We start from the raw sequence: 9,917 nt of genomic DNA, 5'->3' as shown, positions 1-9,917 counted from the left end.
GATTTAGTTGTTGATGAAGATTCCAAATGAAGAATATCGTTAGATGTGGTGAAATATTTCAATGCATGAACACAATACAATGGGCAAGAGGTCAAGCAATAGATTTTGGCTTAGTTCTTTAGCACCTTGTGAGGATTAGAATGTCATAGTACAAGAGAGGTGGGTGAGGTTCAAATCATGTTAATATTTGATGTTCTCAATATTATCACTTCCATCACGTAGCCAAACTCAAAGGAGGAGCTTTTTTCTAAGAAGGGTGCACTCATTATGTTGATGAGCTCAGACAAATATCTAAATATCCATATCGAGCCCTTTTGAGTCCTTGAAGTTCCCAAGTGAGACTTTTACTTATAGCCAAGTCACACTTTGACACTCCTATAGATACCTATGATAGAATGTGGTGATTGATTACATGTTGAAAGAAACAACACAAGTCAATCCAATAACAAATGCAATGAAAGAGCCAATCCTTAAGTTTTGGAAAATAGAGACACAAGTTTTGCACAAAAAAAGAGGATGCTTTTCAAATACACATTGTAGAGATGATTGCATTTATAAACCTATGTATTGTCTTGATGAGGCTCACCTAGCATCTAAAAAGCTAAGAGAAATAAATCATGTGACTATGCACATTGTTACCACATTCTTAGTGCATAATAGCACATTTTTAGTGCACTCTTAGCATTGTTAGCACACCCTTAGTATATTATTAGTACATTGTCAACACAATGCTTAGTACACTCTTAGTATATATATATATATATATATATATATATATATATATATATATATATATATATATATATAGAGAGAGAGAGAGAGAGTGTGTGTGTGTGTGTGTGTGTGTGCGTGTGTGTGTGTGTGTGTGAAGCATGCACAAAAGATGACGTAGCCATGCTTGGCTAAAATGAGTAAGGTGCAAAGCTTCATGATCATGTACAAGGCAGCAAAGAGGCACAACATTAGGACTTTGATCAGTAGTGCCATTCCCTTTGGTGTATCCTTGTCAGAAGAAGGGCTTCAACTCCTTGAACATCCATGGTGCAACCCTACACCTCTAATTCATGTACTTCTACACCCTTATTGACACTTGTGCCTACCTCAAGCATAAAGGTTGTGACATTGGATGGAGCGACTACAATTCATGAGCATCCATTCACTCACGGCATTGCCTTCCTGCTAGGAAATGAGGGAGTGGGCCTATTCAGCAAAGAAACATCAATCTATGATTCTTTTTTCTACATCCCACAATATGGATGTGGAACTACATCATTGGCAATTGCAGCATCAATAGTGTTGCACCATTTTATAGTGTGGACTAGTTTTTCTAAGAGCCAATGAGAAAGCCACAAGTTTGTTGTTATTGAACAAGAATCCAATCCAATATCTCAAAACATTTGTTCTGACTCACCTAAGACAATAAGTGCAATGAGAAAGTTGAATAATGTTGTTGAAGACATTTTAGTATGTTGGAAACATGCATGTTAATTGTATCTTGGTTGCATAAGCATAGCAAGTATTTAACCTGCTACCTACTCACAATCAAGTTACATGCAATTTGTTGATTTTAGGGTATGTTGAAAATGGACTTGTTGAAGGAGCATTGAATTTCTATGACGATGCAATTAGAAGGTATACCTCCATCTAATGTCACATTTGTTTGTAGCTTGAAAGCTTGTGGTAGCTTGGGAACCATAGAAAAAGGAAGGCTACTTTGAGCTAAATTGTCAAAAGAGGATTTAGAGAAAATCCAATTTTTGAGAGCATGATGGTGGTTATGTCAATTTTTGAGAGCATGATGGTGGTTATGTATGACAAATGTGGATATTTTATTGAAGCATACCACATTTCTAATTAGATTTCAGTCCAAAATGCAATACCTTGGATTGCATTAATCATCAATATTACTAAACATGGTTTTCATGAGGCATCAAATCACTTAGAATGAATGTAGCTAGAGCACATGTCTCTAGTGGCTGCTACATTTCATGCAACTTGATAGCTTGTGGTATAATTGGAGCTTTAGAATCATGTCAAAGAATGCACATTTCCTAAGCTCTCAAGGAATGTGACCGTGATTAAATGGCCTATTGTCATGTCATCAAATGAAGTGTTGGTTGCACGTGGGCTAGACGGTAAGTCCCTCTAGGCCAAGGTGTGCAATATTGAATACATGAAATGTGCTACGGTGGAGATAATGAATACAAACCTTATTGGTGCTATGCCATGCAATGAAGGCTTCAATTCTAGGCTTAGAAGTGGATGTTGCTGTAATGATGACATTTTCTCTGGTAAAGAGGCAAGTGGGTAAATGCATGGTGAGAGGGATAAAGGCGAAAGGGCCAATCCCCCTTAGCACTAGCCATCTCTTCTTGGACAAAGATCTAGACATCGTAAATTTCATATTTGCTCCTGCTTGCAACTAGGAGTGAAAGCTTTGTATGTTATGACTCTTTGTTTTGTTGAATACTTGCGAGTGCAAAGTTATGAGAAGCTAATGGAGAATTCTCTCAAAGTTATTGAATGACATTTTGGAGGCTTAGCAATGTTTTTGGGTTCCAAGTTCAATTTTTTCCATGCATGGTTGCTACAACGAGATGTGCAGGATGACAGTGGTGGAAGCAGATATGAAGGCACTGTAGTAGTATATCTTATAAGCACCTACCATTGCTACTTTTGGAGGAGAAGAAAAAGCTATAGGGACATAGTATAGGGTATCTTGAAGCCTTGTGGTAGCATAAGAGCAACAAAGAATCAAAAATTAGAGATGTCTATAGGCTAGGGCTAAGAAAAAGTCATGATATTGTTTTAGGTACTACATTGGTAAATATCTATGCTCAGTGTGGTGTGCTTGCAAAATTTCAAGAAGTGTTTAATGAGCTTCTAATGCTAAAGGTAGTTTCATGGAATACCTAATTATTGGTATATTGACCATGGAGATAGTGATGAAGCTTTGAAATGCATGGAGCACATGTGAGACAAAGGCCTTTGTAAGATGCAGTCACCTTTACTTGCATTTTGGAGCATGTGGCAACATATGAACAACTGAGAAGGCTAAAGAGATACAAGTTTTTCAATTTACAAAAAATGAAAACCCATAATATTATGCTAGGTAATGCATTGGTGAGCATATATGCTTATTGTGTGTGCCATGTTCAGATATCGAGCTCCACTCGTGATATGCTAGGGTGACCGTTGTGCATTTATGTCACCGACTTGTTAGCTACAGATGAGGTTGGTACACCGCCCATGAATAATAGCTAGATGACAGCTATCCTTATCTACTCTAGTTCGTGGCTTAGTTAGTATGCCACCTTAGTTAGTTGAGTTTGGTTTGAGACTCATATATAGGGTTCTTCTATTTCTCTGTACAAGTGTTCTTTTTGGCTTACACAACTAAGAAGAGGAAAATTGTTTTTAGCCTCCACCTGTGTGTGTATTCCCCCATTGTGCAAGTAAGAAAGCTACAAGTGAGACTCCTTCCTTCTCTCCCACAATCTTGACATGGTATCAGAGCCTGGTTCGTGGTAAGGAGCTCAAGAAAGCAAACCAAGTTCGCGGTGTTCTGGTAAGAGGACCAGTGTTGCTTTCATTTTTCGAGTTTGGGAGCAAGTCCCTGCAGGTAGCACAGCCAAAAAGTGCAAGAGTGCATTGTCTCAGATTGAGATGCCCTTCGTGATGTAGCAAGAGGGCAATATATGCTGCGGGACAAGGCTTTAGCCTTGGGTTGCCCTGTTTTTTTGATTCGAGGCCATTTCAGGCCCTGTTTTGGAGGCGGAAGTTTTCCGCACGCACTCAAGAAAAGGCCTTGTTTTTTATTGTGCGACCATTGTTCTACAGGTCCATGAAAAGTTACCATGGAAATTGCATCGTATGCTTGTGCGCAGAGACATTGGGAGTTACAGAATCATCCTTGTTGCCTGTTGATGCAAAATCGTCATTAGGAAGTGATTGTTTGGTCAGATACCACTTTTGTCAGTTTTGCAAATTTGCCCTTGTGAGGCTGAAACTATGTTTTTTGCAGTGACAGAATTCTTTGCAGTGTTCTGTAATGGTGTCTGATTCTCTTTCATAGATTGTCACTGAAAAGCTTGACATGAACAACTTCCAAGCATGAAAGTTTAGAATGACGAATTTCCTTATGGGAAAAGGATATTGGGAATTCGTTGCAGGAAATGAAGAAGAACCAGTTCTTCCTAATGTTCCCAATCAATAGCAAATGCAGGCATTTAAAGGATGGCATGAGAGAGCCAGAAAAGTTATGTATTGGCTGTCTATCAGTATTTCAGACTCTATGATTGTGCATATTCAAGATGCAAGTACGCCAAAGGAGGCATGGGATACTTTGTCAAAAATGTATAGTACAAATACGCAAGCTAGGAAAATGTAGCTCAAGCAAGAGTTGCACAATGTGCAAAGAGAAAGTATGAGAATCAATGACTACCACATGAAGGTGAAGAAGATTGTAGATGCACTTGCTTCCATTGGGTCGCCAGTGGAAGATGATGATTTATTCTGTGACCTTGAATGGTCTAGGAAAGGATTATGCACAGTTCCGAACATCCATTTCCGTCTGTGAAAGATTTCCTAATTTTGAGGAGTTGATTGCTCTTCTAATTTCTGAGAAGCAGAGAAATGGTGGTACATCTTCTTCAGGAGGAACTTCAAAAGAAGCTGTCTTCTACTCAAATGCTGAAAGAGGTAGAGGCAGAGGTAGAGGAGGCCGATCTGGAGGCCGTGGTAGAAATCAAAATATGCAGCAAACTCAAGAAAACCAGTCCTATGGAGGAGGACATTGTAACTCTAGAGTCAGGGGGAGCCAAAGAGGTCATGGTGGATGGCAAAGAGGTCAAAACACAAACAGCAATATTGAATGCTACTACTGTCGTAAAATGGGTCATATGGCTAAAGACTGCTATAAAAAGCAGAATGACATCATGAATGGAAAATTGCAACAAGGGAATTATGCATCTTCTAGTAGATAGGGTGATGACAGAAATGAGCATTTGTTTATGGTGCAGCACATGACCAATTCTATGACAAGTGCAGAAGAAAGCAATGATGTGTGGTATATTGACTCAGGTGCATCAAACCACATGGAAGTTCATGCAGAATGGATGCAAGATGCAAGGAAAATGAAAAAACCAGGATTTATAGAGAATGGTGATGATACTGCACATCCTATTATGCAGATTGGAAAAATTCATTTGTCTATGCAAGATGGGAAAAAGAAATACCCTGTCGAATGTATTTCATATCCCGAATATCACCAAGAACCTGGTTTCTGTTGGTCAAATGGTTGAGCAGGGCTTGCACGTCAGATTTAATCCTCATGGATGCTTTGTTGAGGATATGAAAAATAAAGGTCGCTTGATAGCAAAAGGAAAGAACAAGGGTAGAATGTTTACGTTGGATGCAGACATGCCTGAATTGAGTGCAACAATGTTTGCACATGGGACCGGTGTAGTTGTAGATATTGATATATGGCATAAACACATTGGTCATGTTAATATACAATGACTTAAATCAATGCAAGCCCAAAAATTATTGCAAGATTGCCTAAATTCAAGGTTGCAGAAATGCATAAGGTATGTGAAGCCTGTCAATTTGGAAAACAGGTAAGGAAACCATTTCTTAGACATGTTCAAGAGAGTAAGAAGCCATTGGAATTAATCCACTCTGATGTGTGGACTACTAAAGCTTCATCTATTGGAGGCTGTCATTATTTTGTCACTTTTATTGATGACTATAGCAGAAAATTTTGGGTGTATTTTATGAAAAAGAAAAGTGAAGTGTTTGGGCATTTCAAAACTCTTAAAGCTATGGTTGAAAAAGAAATAGGCCTGCAAATAAAATGCCTAAGGCTAGATGGAGGGGGAGAGTACCTCTCAAATGAGTTTGCAAGGTTCCTGCAGGAGCATGGTATAAAGCAGCAATATTCATGCAATCATACCCCACAACAAATGGAATTGCAGAAAGGAAAAATAGGCATATTGGAGAGGTATCTCGTGCCATGCTCAACGAAAAAGACTTGCTAGATTTTTACTGGGTTGAAGCAGTTGCTACAGCAGTCTACATAATGAACAAGACTCCCACTGCAGCAATACATGGGATGACTCCAGAGGAGAGGTATACTGGCAGGAAACCAGATATTTCTCATTTGAAAATTTTTGGTTGCATTGCCTATGTTCATGTGCCAGATGAGTTGAGATCCAAGTTGGATCCAAAGCTGAGAAGTGCATCTTTATTGGTTACTCTCTGCTACCAAAAAGGTATAGATGCTATAACCCTTCTACTCGTAAGTTTACAGTGAGCAAAGATGTTGTTTTTGATGAGATGAGTAGCTGGTATAAACCAATAAATGTGATTGATGATCTAGATGCACAAAATGGTAATGCTGCATAAAATTCACAACAGCAGTCAAAATATTAGTGGACCTGGAGTGTCCTCTAGCAGTGGTTCACATTCTTCGCCATGGACAGGCAGATTGAGATCAGGAGAATCTCCTCAAAGCAATGCAGATAGTAGTATGTAGGTTTCACGAAAAGGAAAAGAGAAGGTAGATCAGCCCATGTTTGATGTGAACGCAGGTCACTCTTATGTGGATGGTGAATCTAGTGGCTTTGAACAGAGCATTGATGATGAGTTGGGTATTCCTTCTATTGTTACACCTAGAGTAAGGAAGACCGGGGATGTTTTGAGAGCACCTATGAGTGAACCTACTTTGCACAGGTCTACCAGAGCTAGGTATCCTGTGGATAGGCTGAAATATGATGGATTTACAGCCATTCACTATGCCTATATGGTCAAAGTGATACAAGAACCAGAACCCACTTCTTTTGAGCAAGCCATGGGAAAAGAAAAATGGGAGAAAGCCATGGATGAAGAAATGGATGCCTTGGAAGCAAATGCTACATGGAAATTGGTACCTTTGCCTAAATATAAAAATAAAATTGGTTGTAAGTGGGTTTATAAGGTGAAGCACAATGCAGATGGTTCTGTGAACAGATACAAGGCAAGATTAGTAGTCAAGGGGTATGCACAAACATATGGCATTGATTATGAAGAAACATTCAGTCCGGTTGCAAGGATGGTAACTGTAAGAGCAGTCATTGCTATGGCTCCATCAAAGGGATGGTCTTTACATCATATGGATGTAAAGAATGCCTTCTTGCATGGTTATTTGCAAGAAGAGGTTTATGTGGAGCAGCCACCAGGTTATGTGCATGCTATTCATCCTGAGTTTGTTTGCAGGTTGAAGAAATCCTTGTATGGCTTGAAGCAAGCACTTAGAGCATGGTCTGATAAGATAGGACAGTATCTTGTCACTATTGGCTTTCAAATTTCCAAGGCAGATTTCTCACTTTATGTGAGAAAAACAAAGAAAGGTATTATGCTACTTGTCATTTATGTTGATGATTTGATTATGACAGGTGATAGTGATGAAGATATCCTTCATGTGAAAATGCTATTGAAGCAGAAGTTTGAGATGAAGGATTTGGGAGAGCTGTGTTATTTCTTGGGCATTGAGGTGATTAGATCACCAAGTGGGATACGACTCTTGTAGAGGCAGTATGGATTGGACATACTATCCAAATATGGGATGACAAGCTGTAAGCCTATTTCAGTTCCTTTAGAGCAGAATGTGAAGCTGAGCACAGATGCAGGTGAGCTTCTCGAAGACCCTACTATGTACAGACACATAGTAGGAAGTTTGATTTATATGACTATTACCAAGCCAGATTTGAGCTATGCTGTTGGTTTGGTAAGTCGATTTATGCAGGCTCCAAGGAAACCGCATTTGGATGCGGCTAGACGCATACTTAGGTATGTGAAGTCCACATTGCAATATGGACTATTTTATGAGACTAGGGTTTAGATACAGTTGCATGGATACACTGAAGCTGATTGGGCTGGTAGTATTTCTGATAGACGATCTACCAGTGGATATGTGTTCTCTTTTGGGAGTGCTGCAGTCACTTGGAGCAGCAAGAAACAGCCTACAGTTGCCTTGTCGAGCATAGAGGCTAAGTACAGGGGTGTAGCAATGGCTGCATGTGAGGTAGCTTGGTTGCATAAGCTACTTTATGATATGTATCAGCCTACAGATGGGCCAGTTTTCATTTATTGTGACAACATGAGTAGTATACACTTGGACAATAACCCAATATATCATGCTAGAACAAAGCACATTGAGGTGCATTATCACTATGTGCGGTAGAGGGTTTTACTAGGCCTTATTGATCTAGTTTATGTCACCACAGAAGATCAGGTAGCTGACATATTCACGAAGGCATTGGGCGCAGAGAAGCTACGCAATTTCAGAGACCTACTTGGTGTGCAGGAATTGGGATTGAGCTCGAGGGGGAGTGTTGAGATATCGAGCTCCACTCGTGATATACCAGGGTGACCGTTGTGCATTTATGTCACCGACTTGTTAGCTGCAGATGAGGTTGGTACACCGCCCATGAATAATAGCTAGATGACAGCTATCCTTATCTACTCTAGTTCGTGGCTCAGTTAGTATGCCACCTTAGTTAGTTGAGTTTGGTTTGAGACTCATATATAGGGTTCTTCTATTTCTCTGTACGAGTGTTCTTTTTGGCTTACACAACTAAGAAGGGGAAAATTGTTTTCAGCCTCCACTGTGTGTGTATTCCCCCATTGTGCAAGTAAGAAAGCTACAAGTGAGACTCCTTCCTTCTCTCCCACAATCTTGGCATGCCATCTATAGCAGCAAGGTAAGCCCTACTAAACAAGTCTACTTTTTTAATGCAAGAAATGCCTTTTTTTCTAAAGACTTGTTTTTGCAAGGATTTGATAAGTGTATTGTTCTGTCATTGTTGCAGTAGAAGGTAGCAAGTGCTCGGATTGCATGTTGCAACAATAGGGAGACTCATGATTCATGTATGTTGAGCATGGACATAGTGATGGATTTTTGAAACATTTTGAGCATATTTAGGACAAAGACCTTGGCTAGATGCACTCATCTTGCAGTTTACTACTAGTGGTAACATAGAAGCAATTGAGAGGGCTGAACAAATACATGTTGAGGTCGACTAGGGACAATGAACATCATGATATTGTGTTGAGCAATGTATTTGTTGCGCATGTATGCTAATCATGTGTGCCAAGTGTGGTGTGCTTTGAAATGCTTAGGCATATGCAAGATGAGGATCTTTCCCCAGATGTAGTCACTTTCATTGCACTTTAAAGGCTTGCCATAGCATGAGAAATTGAGAAGGGGAAAGATATACATGTTGAAGCCCATGTATGCTAATCATGTGTGCCAAGTGTGGTGTGCTTACAAAGTGTAGGAAGTGTTTGCTTTTGGCTCTCCACTTGTGATAGTTGCCGGTTATGTTGAGTATGGACACAATGATGGAGCTTTGAAATGCTTAGGCACATGCAAGATGAGGGTTTTTCCCCATATGCAGGCACCTTCATTACACTTTGAAAGATTACTGTAACATGAGCAATTAAGAAGGGCAAAGAGATACATGTCAAAGCCCATACGCAAAGGCTTGTGTTAGGAAATTCATTAGTGAGCATTTATGCTAAGGGATATGCCCTTGCAATAGCATTCATATTATCTACTAGACTAAATAAATCCAAGAAGAAAATTTTAAGTCATGTTAGTAAAGCATGTATGAAAATTAGAGGTTCACATCATTTACTTGGAGGGCACCTAAGGCTTTTTAGAAAGGGACTACTCTTTAGAGCAATATAGTGTTTTAAGTCATCTTTACTATGATGAAGAGAAGGTTGACCATTGTATAAATCTGTGGATTGCAATATCATTTTGTGGAGCAACAAAGTCTTTAAAGACATCTTTACTATGATGAAGAGAAGGTTGACCATTGTAAAAACCTATGAATTACAATGTCATTTTGTGGTGGGGGGTGCTGAAGATATTG

The 9,917-nt window shown here is 39.4% G+C and overlaps 1 pseudogene; it reads left to right on the top strand.

Annotated features, from left to right (window-relative positions):
* The first annotated feature begins 907 nt into the window (after positions 1-907).
* Positions 908-1,488, top strand: LOC148017657 (uncharacterized; annotated as a pseudogene).
* Positions 1,489-9,917: the final 8,429 nt, after the last annotated feature.

Source organism: Lygodium microphyllum, chromosome 22, assembly GCF_053477565.2.
Source record: "Lygodium microphyllum isolate KBCC chromosome 22, Lygodium_microphyllum_v1.1.10, whole genome shotgun sequence".
NCBI classification, from domain to species: Eukaryota; Viridiplantae; Streptophyta; class Polypodiopsida; order Schizaeales; family Lygodiaceae; genus Lygodium; species Lygodium microphyllum.
This window is presented reverse-complemented; position numbering and strand designations above follow the sequence as displayed.